At 32.1% G+C, this 16,090-nt stretch overlaps 1 protein-coding gene across 2 annotated transcripts in view; it reads right to left on the bottom strand.

The window, feature by feature from the left end:
- Positions 1-13,945, bottom strand: part of LOC101745594 (uncharacterized) — a 42,548-nt gene extending 28,603 nt beyond the window's left edge. For both annotated transcript variants that reach the window (XM_062674888.1, XM_038018937.2), the window contains exon 1: positions 13,722-13,945. The gene's annotated coding sequence lies outside the window, so the exon portion shown is untranslated. The remainder of the gene's footprint in view (positions 1-13,721) is intronic.
- Between the last annotated feature and the right edge of the window lie 2,145 nt (positions 13,946-16,090).

Below are 16,090 nucleotides of genomic sequence, written 5' to 3'. Positions count from 1 at the left end.
TACGAAATTAAAAATAATCACTCAGACTTCAAGATGTACTACACGGACGGCTCAGTCTGTGAAGGTAGATCTGGTTGCGCTATTGTATTGCCAAGACTATACCTCTACATTCACTTGCGAAGTAGTTGCTATACTGGAATGCTAAAACATTATTAAGACAAACACAAATCATAAAAAATATATAGTTTCACTGATTCAATGTCTACCCTCATGGCCCTTTCAAATAATCACAACAAAAATCCCCTTATTATTCTGATCAAAGAAATTGTAACCGGACTTATAGATAACAATTACATAATAAAGCTAATCTGGATTCCTAGTCACCAAGGCATATCTGGAAATGAAAGAGCTGACACAGAAGCTAAGAGAGCCACAAAGCTAGCCCAATGTAATTAATTACCTTATTTCTAATATACAGGATCTTAAAAAACACATTAAATGGAAGACTTAAACTTTGGAACAGCTATTAGGTTAAATATAATAGAAGTGCTTTATATGATATAGGAAAATCAGTTGTTGAAAGAAGGAAATTTCAGATTAATATTAGAAAAGATCAAGTAGTTTTAAATAGGTTAAGAATTGGTCACTGTAACATTACTCACATCAATCTTATTACAAAAGAAGAAATAAAGAAATGTAGTCGATGTGATAGTAATATAGCTATTAAGCATTTACTAATTGAGTGCCCAATGTTTAATGCAGAGAGACATACTGCTGCCTTGCCTATGTGTTTGTTTGACTGTTTAAATAATAATGTAAAATGTACTTTAAAATTCCTAAAAATTATAGATTACCATAGATTAATTTAATTATAAGATTACAGTGGCTGTTAATGACCATTGCTGTTAAAAAGCGACCTTAAATAAATAAACAAAAAAATAATAATAATAAAAAATACCGGTACAAAAAACTTCGAGTTAAGCATCTTTTTAATTTAAGTTTTTCAAATTAAATCTTAAAACTAATGATAGAAATACCATCTACCGTATTCGGATTTTAGCTTGACACCAAAATAACACAATTTGCATTTCTCTACCTCAAACAATAATCTTTGCAATCTTTTTCTCACACAAAAAATCGATGAGAATAAATAATTTCTAAGTGATGCTAGCACGTCAACTTTAATTATGATCGTATCACCGATTACCTACATATGTCAGTGTACAATATGTCTTACACGCATCAATGTGTATTGTAATATTTTATGTAATAATTCCCTTTGTTTTATAAGAAAGGCCGTACATCTTTGTTTCAATAGTAAAGTAAGAGACATTTGTAACGCCCCATTCATGTTTAAATTTTGAATGAAAACGATAACTCTCATTATGTAAGTTAATAATAGACATTAAGAATTGTTAAAAATAAGTCGAAGATCATTCGAAAAGTTTTGAAACTCATTTTAAGGAACCTAGACAACGGTTACGTAAACTTAAAAAACGGGCTAAACACAATTTATTACGTGTGACGGATTTGGGGCCAGAACGAATGTACTGCCAGCTAAACATAGAAAAGACTAAACATAACGCACTTATGCACAAAATATTTGAGGCCTAAGAATACTGCCTCACCATCTTGTCTAAAGATTTCGGTAGCTTTTCAATATCAGATAGGCCGTGAGCGTATATCGTAAAAATATATGTAGTTTAATAATAAAATTAGCTAAATCAACTATCGAGAATAATGATTAATAGCTTGTACCAGAAGTAAAATTATTAGTACCATAAAAATATTCTCTGGTTTATTCGAGTTTTATATTTTCAAAAATTAAGTCATTCATTTAAGAAGTTCATTGTTTAGTTTAAACTCCACCAAATTTATTTTTTTGTCAAAGGTTTCAGAGCGGGAGTAGTAGTCCAATCTCGCCTTTATTTTATAAGTTTATAATTTTCAGGAAGCTTCAAATATTTGACATTCTTCGAGATTAAATCGTAAAACTGGTATGAAATAATATTTATGAAAAAATATTTACTTTAAAAAATATATTTCTAATCGTTAATAAAATTTAGATTATTTATATTAAATGAATATAAATAGAATAGAAACTAAAAAGCCATTCAGAAATGTGTCAAGTTTACAAGTACTCAGTACTCATTAGACTGATCACGAATATCCCGAGGCTGTAATGCGGTGAAATTATTGTTAATAATATTGTTAATATACAACGTGTTACAAAATACCCCGTAAAAAATATAATTAATAATCAAACCCTAAAAATTTTTCAACCCTAGTAAGCTGTCATGTCAGGGAACCAGATTATTTAACAGAAAGGCCTGCGTACCTATTTTACCTAATAATTGTTTTAATGGTTTTTCTATTTTTCATTCATAAATGTTTGATACCTCAATACAAGCATGTCATTATACTCAGGTACTGGCTTAAAAAAATGTCAAGTAGGAATAAAAATATGTATTGTCCATTTCAAATCTTCAAATCGATATCCTAAAACTGCTTCGAGTAGAAATGTAGGTACATTCTGCGTAGTTTCCTCTTTAATTTTACTGAAATAGGGCTTAAACATCAGTGAAAATATATATTTTTATGGGTTATGTTATAGAGCGTTACTACGGTTTTTAAATATTGTGAACGGACTCGTTATAAGGCCCCATTTAACCTCCTTTTGGCTTTACGGGTAGTTTTGTAACACCCTGTACATATATAAATTCATAGGACTTGAGGACTGCCGAAAATTTAGACATGTGAAAAGGAATTGCACCACGGATGGTAGGAGAACAGTCATCAAACTAGACACGGCCTTCAGAAATGATAATACCAACTCAGAATAAGAAGCAACAAAACCAATAAATAACAGATAGTATATTATCGATACTGCCACTTAAAGAACAGGTTTAATCTTGGGTCCATAGAAATATCAATGTAAATGATGATTAAGTTAATTTTGCGTAATTGTAAGTGTTAACTTGTAGATTTCATTATTTAATAGTGAGTTGAACCGCTTTGAAGACGTCAGCTAACGAACCCAACGAAATTGTAATGCAGCTTAAATTTATATAATTACAATGAAACTATTAGATACAATCGTAATATCTATACTAATATTATAAAGAGGAAAGATTTGTTTGTTTGTTTGTTTCGAATAGGCTCCGAAACTACTGGACTGATTTGAAAAATTATTTTTCCATTAGAAGCCGACATTGTCCCTGATGAACATAGGCTACTTTTTTTAAATTTCTTTTTATTTTATTTTTTTGGTTTCATGTGTGTTTTAATGTTTCCGAAGCGAAGCGAGGGCGGGTCGCTAGTTTATTTATAAGTTATGTAGATGTTTACATTTATTCAAACTAATCCTTAGTTTTAGACGAGAGTATTTCCAGTTTACTGGCAATAATAGTACAAGTATCGTGTAGTCTATTTAATTATTATTGGTATCCAGAATCATTTATGGTTGGCAGCTTCTGGAGTAATGGAAGATTTCTATTGAAATTCCACGCAGAGACTCAATATCCAAACAGGTCACCATAGAATAATATTATATGAACATGAATGTTTAAAAATTCATAAAGGATGTGTAGTGTTTTAAAATAAAAAAATACAAATCACTTCTAAAAGAATATTATTTCACCCCTCTGTGCATTCCATAAATACCATTCCAAGAAGCTCAGAGACTATGTTCTTGAGTGTTTCCAAAAGTAAATTTGCTTATTTCGTAAGAAATATTAAGCCATATTTTAAACTAAAACACAATAATTGAGGGGTCACTGACAACGCCACCTCTAATCGCGAAATCACTACAATTCTGTGCCACTCACAATTTACAAATTTTACGTAACGCTCTTCGCATATTTTGAACTTTTAAATTAAACCGACTTGCTCTAGTAAAAACACTCAGTGATATTAAAAAAAAAAACGAATATTAAATATACATCCATAGTTTTTTAACTAAACATTTGACAGTTCTTGAGTTATTATTTGCTTTATGTACTGACCCTCGCATCGTAAGCAAATAGCTCATATACATAAATAGAAGATAAAACACAAAGTTGGCTTGTAATTTTGTACTCGTTGGATTACAATAGAAACATTTTCAAACGACTTCGTTATATATTCTATTACCAAAGCAATTATATGATAATGAAATACTCAGAGGGCTTTCATGGCCATCTTGTTTTTTTTTGTATTTTTTTCGTTAAATTAAAAACATTTTCATTGTAAGTAGATCAACTATCAACATGTAATATATTATAGGCACAAAGATTATAGTATCAAAGACTAAGCTATAAGGAAATGGAATATAATCTTTTTTTATAATAAAACTAACGACTTCTCAAAGACACCTAGTATGTATTGATTACATTAATTTTACTACTGGCATGTGACCAATTAAGCCGCCGTATGTATTATGAGTGTTTTTTATTGAATATAATTGGAATTCAGAAGTTGTTAAACAAATTAATGTTTTTTTAAAGCGATGTAACTAGAACTTAATTAACAAGTAGAGCAAAACCGAACTAGGTGTCGCGGTGACCTCAGGACGCGGGTAAACGCAATTAATGTTACGTAACTCGATACTTGAAAAGTTAACATGAAATAAAGAACATTAGAAGGTCGGTTCTCTTTGAAAATGACCGATATCTGATGACAGATTTAATAAAACACAAGAAACTCAGTATCATGTTCGTGCTTACGAAACGTTAGAGACATTTTGTTCGGACGGCCTGGGAAGAGACTGTGGCGAAACCGATTTGGGTGTAAGATCACAGGCTCTGTAAGTAACTTAAAATTAGATGAAGCAACCCAGTCCGGTTAAAGAGCAACACTAGAAGAATGGCGCATACCGCTAGGCCGCTCCTAATAAATAGCCACAACTGATTTACGCACTACTAAAGATAGTAAGTACATTTATGTATGCAAAATATATCAATATACATTGGTCGCTTTTTAAGATAGCTTTTTGGCGTATAAAAGCAATAGACGTCACATTTCTTATCTAACGTTACGTCACGCCTTATCTAATGTTAAGTTGGATCATGTAGATACTAAAACGAAATGACACTACCCGTCTTGATATATGATCTCGAAATTTCAATTTGAAAAAATGTCTGTCCAACACTTCACAGTAGAAAAGTTGATGCTTTGTAACCTATACATGCCTAACAGTAGTACAGGTCCGACAGACTCAAAACGTACAGTTATTGAGTTCTGAAATTAAAAAATTAGCTAGGTTTATTTCAATCAAATATTTAATTCATTCAACTTTTAATTTGTTTTACTAGTGGTCTTTTGATTTTCGAATTATAGTCTTCGAAAATGAGGATAGTATAGATGCAATTGCAAAGTAGATCATGAATGGTTTGATAGTATTTTATTTTAAGCAGAATCTAACTCGGGTCTGTGTGGAGACGCAAAATTTTGAATAATGAGGTAAAATCTGATTCGAAAATTTAAATATCAAGTCTTTGCTTTGTCACATCAAACTAGTGGTATAACAAAGGTAAAGGCCTTAATATTTGCGTACATATAATGTTATCAATACTAATTACAGCACCTCTATCGAATGGGTATCAAATTTAAAAGTATTTTATCCGGTATTAAATTTAATAATGGTAATTTAATATATGCAATGGTTTTAACAACGTTCCGTTGAAAAGCAAATATTAATTAACTTAACTAAACTTAGTTAATTTTAAATTTCTTTTGGCATGTGATTAATGTGATTAGCGTAATAATTGTATTTCAATTTGTACTTCTAGCATATTATTATTTTACTTTTAGTGTATCTCGCTTAAACCACTGAACCGCATATTATTATATTAAATGTAGCATGTTAAAATACAGATTCTGCATAATAATATTCATTTTAAAACTTTAAACAACTGCAAAAGTGTAATGTAATGGATTATATGTAAAGTTTGGATCTCGTCGCCTCTCTCCTCTCGTCTTCATAAAAATTCGTCCTCTAAAGACATGAAATTTCACAGACGGTCACTAGTAATGAAAATCGTATAATCCACGTTATAGCACAACCTTTAATATTAAATAAGATGACATTTTAATATTACAAAAAAAAACAAATTATATAACACCGTGAAAGTCTACATATGTCCATTACCAATTCTAACCGGTGCCATTTAGGCGGGCTTCGGACAGCCTGCCGACCGAGAGGGCTGGTGGTCGTGACGCCGACGACCGCCGGTACGACGTCCTGAGGGGCAGGGTAATGGGAGAAATGTGCTCCTACTAAACACTTCACTATCCCCCTTTGCCTTTTCATGAGTAACATAAGTCCATTAATAGTATTTTCTTTGGGAGCCAAAAGTCGAGGACATGATTAAGACTACTTTTGCGATTTAATCTCGCGGTTTTTATTGTTATTAATACATTATTTGAGAAGATACGAATACTTTACAGCCTTCGTGGTTACGGACTACTAATGTGTTGTTCGTCAACATTTGATTATTACGCTAACTAGTTTAATTTCGCTCCGATGAAATAACACGTAAAGAAAACGTATAATAAAAGTCTAGTAATTATCTGTGAAGAAATTTTCGATTTAATTATTATTTTAAAATGGTACGCGTGCAACTTCGTGTACGTGAAAGAAGTGGATTTTTTTTGCGATGTGTAGTATTGTGGTTTACTTCATTTTTCACCCCTAAATCAAAGTTCTCTGTAATAAGAAAAGATGTGTATAAGAGAAACGATCTAGTTCGTTTTGTCCGTTTCCTCTTTTCACGGTCGATTGGTTCGCGAGACGCTGTCTATTTTCTCACTCTCGCTCTTCCTAAATTATATCTTCTCTCTCTAGACGTAACTAATCCGTCACGAATTAAATTTTGCTCTCAACTCTTTTTGAGTTTATTACTGTTACTATTTATTTTGTGACGGAAACAGATTCTCAAATACATCGGAATAAGGAAATAGTCTGCTACACAGTGTACTAAATTTACATGAACAAGGACAGGAAACCTCAAATAATTGTGCTAACAAGCGTATAACAGCCAAGTGAAATGCTTTCGAAGCCTTAAATAGCTACAGGAAGTGATTCTAGCTCACGATAACCGTCTGATTCTAGATATCCCGACAAAGGATTTCGCTTTAACAAATCGCGAACTCAGTATGTTGAACTTAAGTAACGGTGGCATTAACTGTATTTTGAGACATACCGGCCGTTTGACAACTATGTGTAATCGTTTGCTGGGTTATTAGTATATGATTTGCATATTACTTATAGACACATAAAACATTTAAATAAATATTTTATACAATTTTTTTTAGTGTATTTGTAGGCAGACGAGCATACGGCCCACCTGATGGTGAGTGGTTACCGTCGCAATGGACTTCAGCAATACCAGGGCCAGAGCCAAGCCACTGCCTACAGATTTTTACAATCTTTACATTAAAATAACGTAGTATCAGCCTATTTTGTTTCATAAACGTTGATATGAGATAGTAGGAAGAGTGATATTGAGAATGGAACGGTAAATAAATATATTTAAAACCTTGTTCGATGAGAGATTTTTAGATCAGATCGATATATCCTAGAGATATATCGCCTGTCTATGTTTAATAAATTATATTTGCTATCAGTTTTTTTTTAGAAGAAAATTATTAATTTGATTATGTGATCATTCGAACACAATGAAACCACGGCATTAATGCGATACTGTATTACTCGTACTCAGTTTTAAAAACGATAGTCGAGCTTTCAATTATAGCGTCACAATAACGGCTGAACTACTTTTCAACTGAAAAACTCTTGTTTTGCGGCAAAAATTAGCAAAAAGGTGAGCATTTGTCAATGCGAGTTTATTTAGTTAGTTTTGCTAAACAAAGGATCCACCTACTTTTAATAATATATGATAAGCGATATTGTCAACTTGTAGGAAACCGGCCGCCTTGAATAAAAAATACTCTCGCATTATTGCGGAATGAACGCAAATAATACAAATCTTTGAAAATAAACTAGAAAATACCACGTGTTTCAGGATTTTCAATTTCACAATTAATTTGGATAGTACGGAATGTACCTACCGAAGAATGTTGAAATTTTATTTATATACCTTCGACTTTTTTTTATTCTAAGTTTCATTTTCTCGGATTTGAATGCAGAAAATAAATAAATATAAATATTTACTAACAATCACGCCACGTTAACTGGTCCCGTGATAAGTTCGTAAAGAACTTGTGTTACAAGTACCAGATAACGGATATAAATGTAAGATTTTTATTATACACAAACATATATTTAATATACATCCATAATCCTGGAAAAGACATTTATATTTATCATACAAATATCTTCCCTTGGCGGGATTCGAACCCGCGACCCCCTTGTGTAGTGACTATGTCACTTACCACTACACCAGACGGCCGTTAAAACTTTTAAGGAGTAAAATATACAAAAATGTAGAGATCTGTGCTCTACATTTATTATTTAATTTATGATTTGACTGATATAAGCGAAATTAAATGGACATTAAGAGCGCATTCTCGTCTGTCATTATTGTAGTGTACGAACCACCGATATACCCGTAACATTTTTAAAGCCTTGATTTAAATGTCAAAATACACGCTTTAGACAGCTTTAGATTCACTAAATGTGAACGAGTACTCAGAAAAAATGTTGTTCAAGTGGAAAAATTATACAAATACGATTATGCAAATTAGATAAGAAATCGGTTATTTTCATTTTAGGTACCACTCTATTGTTGTGGCATTTTCGTTAGTAGATTTGCGGTAGGCAGCGGCATGGCTCTGCCCTTGGCATTGCTGAAGTCCATGGGCGACGGTAACCACTCACCATCAGGTGGGCCGTATGCTCGTCTGCCTACAAGGGCAATAAAACATAAAAAAAAAGATTAATTATTTACGATATATGTATACCTATTTGTTTCAGTTACAGTTGTGTACATCTGCTAAAAATTAGTAAAGATAAAAAGAAAAAAGACCTTTTCTTCTCTGACCTTTTTCAACAGATTTTTTTACGTTACTACCAATTAACGCGCTTTAGTGTTGTGAATAGAAAAAAAAAATGGGATTTTTTTTGTAAGAAAATGTGATAAAATAACTTTTATTGCATAAAATAAACAAACAATATACGGAAGATCGAATTCTAGCCAGGATATTAGGGCAAGATAAAGGTATTATTGTCTATACTGTATTCGATAAGTGTTTATATCATAGACAAATACAGGACAGGCGAATAAAATCATCATAATGAATTTAGATCTTAAGCTGTCAGTGGCTACAGCTTAATTTCGACAACTGTGCGAACATAATAGGTACTTAACTTTATGGCAAATATTTCCAAGAGTAACACTAATGGCAAAATTATAACTTAAATCAATCAATAAACTTGCTAGTCAACTCTTCATATCGTTTTATGATCAGTCAGAACTTTTGTGTGTATTAAATTTTACCAGTAACTGAAGATAGCAAGTGAATAAAATTTCACATGAAACTGATATATTGACTAGAAAATATGTAGTGATTACTGGAATTTGAAAAAACGATTTTTGGTTTTGGCTACGTAACAATAAATTAAAATATTTATAATATATTTATTTTACTACAATCAATAGCCTAACGTATGCTATAGTTTCTTACTTAAGTATCCATTAATATATTAACAATATATTTTCCTACGAACAATAGTGTATCGTCTGCTATATTTGTTTTACTTATGTATTCATGTATCAATGATATTTATGGGTTAAAATATCTTCGCTCTAAAAACACACTCAGTGTTCTAATATGTAAAAGTACAGATTTTATACTATACATTCATTTATTGATATTACAGTAGGGAAATAGTATAACAATTCATCGATTCTAATAATTTATTAACATCGCTTTTATATTGTATTACAATATGAACGGCGAATATAAAATTGGATTAAAAAAGTATTAGAGCATTTTTATTGTGTAATAAATCAATAAATTACTAATGTGTAATACGGGTAGTGCGAAACGTATCTATTTAAGGCTTATGTAAATAATTAACTTTCTATTTAATCCAAAAATGGCTCGTCAAGTGCTATCGAACTCATTAATTACGTCCAACGACGCCTGTATGTCGCATCGTGACTTCAACACATCAGGAAGGACTCTTACGTTTTATAGGTTACTGTGTTCTAAAGGGTTTTAGCATCGTGTGAAACTTAATAGTTCTTTATCTTCTATCTTCTATATATATAAAAATGAATTGCTGTTCGTTAGTCCCGCTAAAACTCGAGAACGCCTGGACCGATTTGGCTAATTTTGGTCTTGAATTATTTGTGGAAGTCCAGGGAAGGTTTAAAAGGTAGATATATATGAAAACGCTCGGAATTAAATAAAAATAAAAATTTTGTTTTTCCTTTGATATGTCCCCCGTAGGATGGATTCCTTTTGTTTGTTTTAAGTTTATTTTATACAAAAGTTTAGGTCTTTTATTCGATTGAGGCACTACGAAGTCTGCCAGGTCAACTAGTTTAATATACAAATACTATGGTAAACTGAGTTTGAATTTTTTCTTCGAGATAGGCAGTCTTTGTATTGGGACACAAAGTAAAAAATCGGTTACTTTATCGTTATGGGGGCTACAGCAGCGGGTTTTAGATTGTAAAATGTTTAATCATACTCTTTCTTACAGTTGTACAGCTAGTTAAATTATAAATCCCTTTGTTATATGAAGTCGTGGCGTCACCTAAAGGCGTCACCACGCCCGGTCTACTCGCATCGGGCGACACGACTAACTTGATGCTTAGAATACGCAGACAAGTACCAAATTTACGTAGCCAGGCGAGCCGTGAGCTAATTCACCCATTAATGCAATAAAATAAAGGCTTAAAAAAACTAACAGTAGCTTCAAGAATATTTTTGATAAAAATATCTTGCTTCTATTTTTCATTGGATATCTTTTGGATCATTTGATCTGTGAATGGCATATTTCGTTTAAGATCACATTCAAATGATATTTCATTTCCGTGCTGCGAAGTTATATTAGTTATATATCGGCCCTAAGAATATTGTGCCTGCCTATATTAGGTAGAGAAGCTTAGTACCGAGTTGAAAAAATTTATATGTGTACGTATGATTTTTAATTGTACAGATTGCTGTTTCGGGTAATTAATTCTATTAATACTTCTACTGCTATTAAAAAAATGTACAATAAGCACGCTGTCCTAATATTTTTAAATACAGCTTATTAAAATGCATTTGCGTGTGATTATGTGTTAGCATGATGACGGCGGACATGGAATTATGCTTCGTCGCACACAGATTTGCATCCACACCATAATATAACTAATATTTTTGTCTATCTTTTTAAAGTCGTCGTGGCCTAAAGGATGAGACGTCCGGTGCATTCGTATATAGCGATGCAACGGTGTTCGAATCCCGCAGGCGAGTATCAATTTTTCTAATGAAAATACGTACTTAACAATTGTTCACGATTGACTTCCACGGTGAAGGAATAACATCGTGTAATAAAAATCAAACCCGCAAAATTATAATTTGCGTAATTACTGGTGGTAGGACCTCTTGTGAGTCCGCACGGGTAAGGTACCACCGCCCGGCCTATTTCTGCCGTGAAGCAGTAATGCGTTTCGGTTTGAAGGGTGAGGCAGCCGTTGTAACTATACTGAGACCTTAGAACTTATATCTCAAGGTATGTGGCGCATTTACGTTGTAGATGTCTATGGGTTCCAGTGACCACTTAACACCAGGTGGGCTGTGAGTTCGTCCACACATCTATGCAAATATATATATATATATATATATATATATGTACACATTAGACTAAAGTAAAGTAAAATAAAACACTTGTTTTTTCTATAAACTATAGATTATAGGCTATCGACTTATTGATTTCTTTAAGATTAAAGCGTCAATTATTTTTTCCATTATTAGCTAAAAATTTGTAGCCAAACAATAATAGCTGTTATATTTGGTTTTTATATATCATATTTCTTGATATACCTATTTTTAATTATTTTATTTCTGCGTGACAGAAGAACAAATAGTTTAACGTTTGTGCCATTAACGATTTCAATAAATCACTTAGAGCTGCCATGCCATGAGCACTCGAGAACACCCTTGAACTTACGTATGTTGTGTTTAACAGACCCCATAGTGAACGCGAATGCCGCTACTTACCTTGAGACATGGGGTCGATGTCTCAATCGCGTTGACGGCTGTCCCGCCCTTCGGATTGGAACGCGTAACTGCTTTTTGGCCGAAATTATAGCATTTTACTTTTAATGATCCATCTTTATATAACAATGTCTTAATAAAAGTATACAGCAATTCAAACAATCGATACAAATTATGAATGCTTGTTAGTGCTAATGATTGTATTTATCGGTGCCGACTTTACAATTTTACTTCACGAGTTAAACGATTAGTACAAAATTAGTACGTATTCCTTTTGGATGTCACGTATATTATTAATATCAATATTCATATATCATATATGCGGTAGGCATCATCATCAATATACATATGCGGTAGGCAGCGGCTTGGCTCTGCCCCTGGCAGAAGTCCATGGGGGACGGTAACCACTCACCATCAGGTGGGCCGTATGCTCGTCTGCCTACAAGGGCAATAAAAAAAATCTTTGAAACTATTATTCCTATTTATTCTTAATAAAATTGAATGGTTAAGTTTTATTAGACACAAAAAACTTTTCTTACAACTTCCGATTTTTTTGTTTTGATTTCTTCTTTTATATCTTTTGTGCATAATCATGAATATTAATGTTCGATCATTAACATTTATAGCTTATTCAATCGTCTTTGAAATATATTCGTCGTATTTAAAATTACATTAAATAATATATTTGATTACCAATCACCCGAAATAATAGTGGTCATCTAACTATTTTAATAACTATCAGTCTTTAATAGTAGTCATCTAGCCGTTTCAATAACAATTCACGGTTATTTATAGAAACTGATATTCCAAAAGCTGTAAATAGGATATAAATATTTGCGTCCGACTTTATAATCTATATTAATGTCTAATAATATTACTCCAAGTATTATCTAACATTTTTGAAGCAATTTTAAAAGTTGTTGATAATCAAATTCAAAGATTCTTTTTTTTATGATCATATGCATTTCATACATATAACAAATGCAAATAAATTTTGTGCAAAAAAGTTATTTTGTACATAAGATAAGCCTGAAACGTAAAGAATGAGAAGAAGTCAGCGTTCGTCATTTACATTTCTAATAATAAGTCTTTTTATGGGCTTAATATTATTATTATTTATTTTCCTACCTAAGCTGTTAATTAACCTTAGAGGGTTATGCCAGCGTCTTAATATCATTATGAACATTAAGGCGTCGACTTTACTACATGCGTTTAGTAGTGTTGTGATGTACCGCATAAAATTCGTCACGGGCCGCGATTTGACATTCGTTTTAATTCACATTTGGTAATGCAGAGAAAGCTTATCATAACCCTCACGTAATTTCATTTTACGTAATAACTTAGAAACTCTTTATTACATTTAGCATATAATTAAAAATGACGGACTTATTTACGGTTGCGGGTGTATCATGAACATTGAACGTATGATTGTATTTGCGGTTGACCTTCTCTTGCCAAACGTGTTTGGCGCATCATAAAACATAGAACCTCTTTTAAGTTTTGATTTTTAAACAATAGTGTGCTCTATGCTTTATTTAAATTAATTAACAAATAATTTAGGTTATTTAACATTAGATTTAACTAAAAAAAATAATAATAAGAAAATTAAAATAATAAAAAAAACGCACCCTTTATTTCGTTCACAGGTCACGTCAAAGTTACGATAATCAAATTCACTCGGTCGTTTTCTTGAACACAGTAAATCACTAGCACAGACTAGCGGATGTGTCTTCCTCACGGCGCGCGAACATCAACTGTGTGTTGTCTGTCCGTCGGTCGGCGGAGCACGCGCGCGTCCAAGCACCGCTTGATAAAAACCGAACACATACCTCGTATAAGCTCGGGTATATGTAGGTACGATAAAAAATTGCGAGACAATAAGATTTTTCATTCTGTAAAATCCATACGAAATACTGCTATTACGTAATTACGTAGATGCAACTTTTATATCGCTACGGGGCTGCTTCTTCCGCGATGCATCATTAGTTTTCATTTTAATGTTCAGTTACATATCCGTAGCTTATTGTTTTAGCTGCGGATTTATATTAAGCGGTTTCATATGAGAACTCCGTTTATTACGTACCTAAACAAATTATTATTTTCTATGGTTACTTATAGCCGTGAAATTTTAATGTTAAGATTAAAAGAGCCGTAGTGGAGCTCTTCCTCATCAAACCAAGACTTCTAATTTTCAACTATACATCCAGTGATGATCCAAACACGCTATTCTAGATTCACCACCCTGCCTATTTCTGCCGTGAAGTAGTAGTAATGCGTTTCGGTTTGAAGGGTGGAGCAGCCGTTGTAACTATACTTGAGACCTTAGAACTTATATCTCAAGGTGGCTGGCGCATTTACGTCGTAGATGTCTATGGGCTCCAGTAACCACTTAACTCTAGGTGGGCTGTGAGCTCGTCCACCCAACTAAGCAATAAAAAAAAAAGATGAAATACAGGGGCCTACAAAAATCGTACGATGTATTTAAGACTCTTCACCTTCCATAATAAAGCATTAAATCTAAACTACCATGTACTTTAGTCTTGAAAATTCAAATTGATAATGTTCGTTAAAATCGCCGAGAACAATATTAAATTACAGGATATTAAATACAGGTTTTATGAGAGGCAGAATAGATAGTACCCGAGAAGTTCGTCAGCTTGTTTAACTTGAGATCTTTGTCTCATTTAATTACGTTGCTATTTATAAAAACGAGATAAACAATAACTCGTATTTTTGCAACAATGTTGTCAATTTTATTTCTTCATAAAAAAACTCAATATCGCGATCAAGTCTACTTTTACTAGCATGATTGATATAATATGTCGTTCTAGAAGAATTTTACAAAAATATTAATTTTAAAAGGTTATGTTGTCCTTGTGTAGCTAGCTCTTCACATGGATGCCTGCTAATATAATACGCTGTCAGCTTGTAAAATTGTTTGTTAGCATATAGTTAAAATAATTAATAATTAAATAGTAGAACACTATTTACATAAATTAGATAATTCGTTTTTATTGGCATATCCTAAACCGTGATTCTAAATGCATTTTATTAATAAAAATAATAAAAATAAAATACGTTATTTATTTACAAATTAATTTTACAAAGATGCTTTGTTGAGTCTTCACAGTAAGTAATCTAAAAAATACTCGCGGTGTGAAAAGCTCTCTACTTTTCTTAGCTACATAATTTATAATTAAGAAATAAACAACTAATTACTAAATTTATAATTAAAATTAGTCCACTCAAAATGTATAGTTTGTATGTGTGTGTGTGTGTGTGTGTGTGTGTGTGTGTGTGTGTGTGTGTGTGTGTGTGTGTGTGTGAATGTGTGTGTGTTGGAAATTTATATCAGGTTGATGAACGAATGAATAAAAATGATTTATTTCGAAAACAAGTCCATATGTGTCCATATAATCATTAAATATATTTTAAATTACGAAAAACAAATAAAAATATAAAAGATTAAAAATAATTATTATCAGTTGGAAACATTTAAATATTCCATTCAACGGATACTTGTTTAGAATAAACCACTATTATTATTATTTAGTCTGCAAGTGAACCATGGTACAAATGGTTCAAGTACTGACAATCATAACTGTCTGTCTGCTAATGCCTTCAGAATACTGCTATTATTATTGTTATTCAACAATTTTATTCAGAACAATAGCATATAGCCCAAAAATAATAGTGATCGCTTTTAATCTATAATAATTATTTCCACATCACATTAAATAAGTTGCATTTTAAGTTGCGGATTCTGAATGTTTCTGCGCGTGCTTGGAACAATATTTATGATTTATTGCCTAATCATAATTCCTTTAAAACGCGTTGAACACCTGCTTGCTTTGTTAATAACAAAATTATTAAACTTAAATAAACTATCAATAACTGATAATTTGTCGTCAGACCTTTGTTAATAATCAATAAGACACAATACTTGATGAGGTGGGCCGTGAGCTCGTTTGTAAGTTTAAATAAAAAAAAGTCAAAA

The sequence above is a fragment of the Bombyx mori genome, chromosome 22, assembly GCF_030269925.1.
Source record: "Bombyx mori chromosome 22, ASM3026992v2".
NCBI classification, from domain to species: Eukaryota; Metazoa; Arthropoda; class Insecta; order Lepidoptera; family Bombycidae; genus Bombyx; species Bombyx mori.
This window is presented reverse-complemented; position numbering and strand designations above follow the sequence as displayed.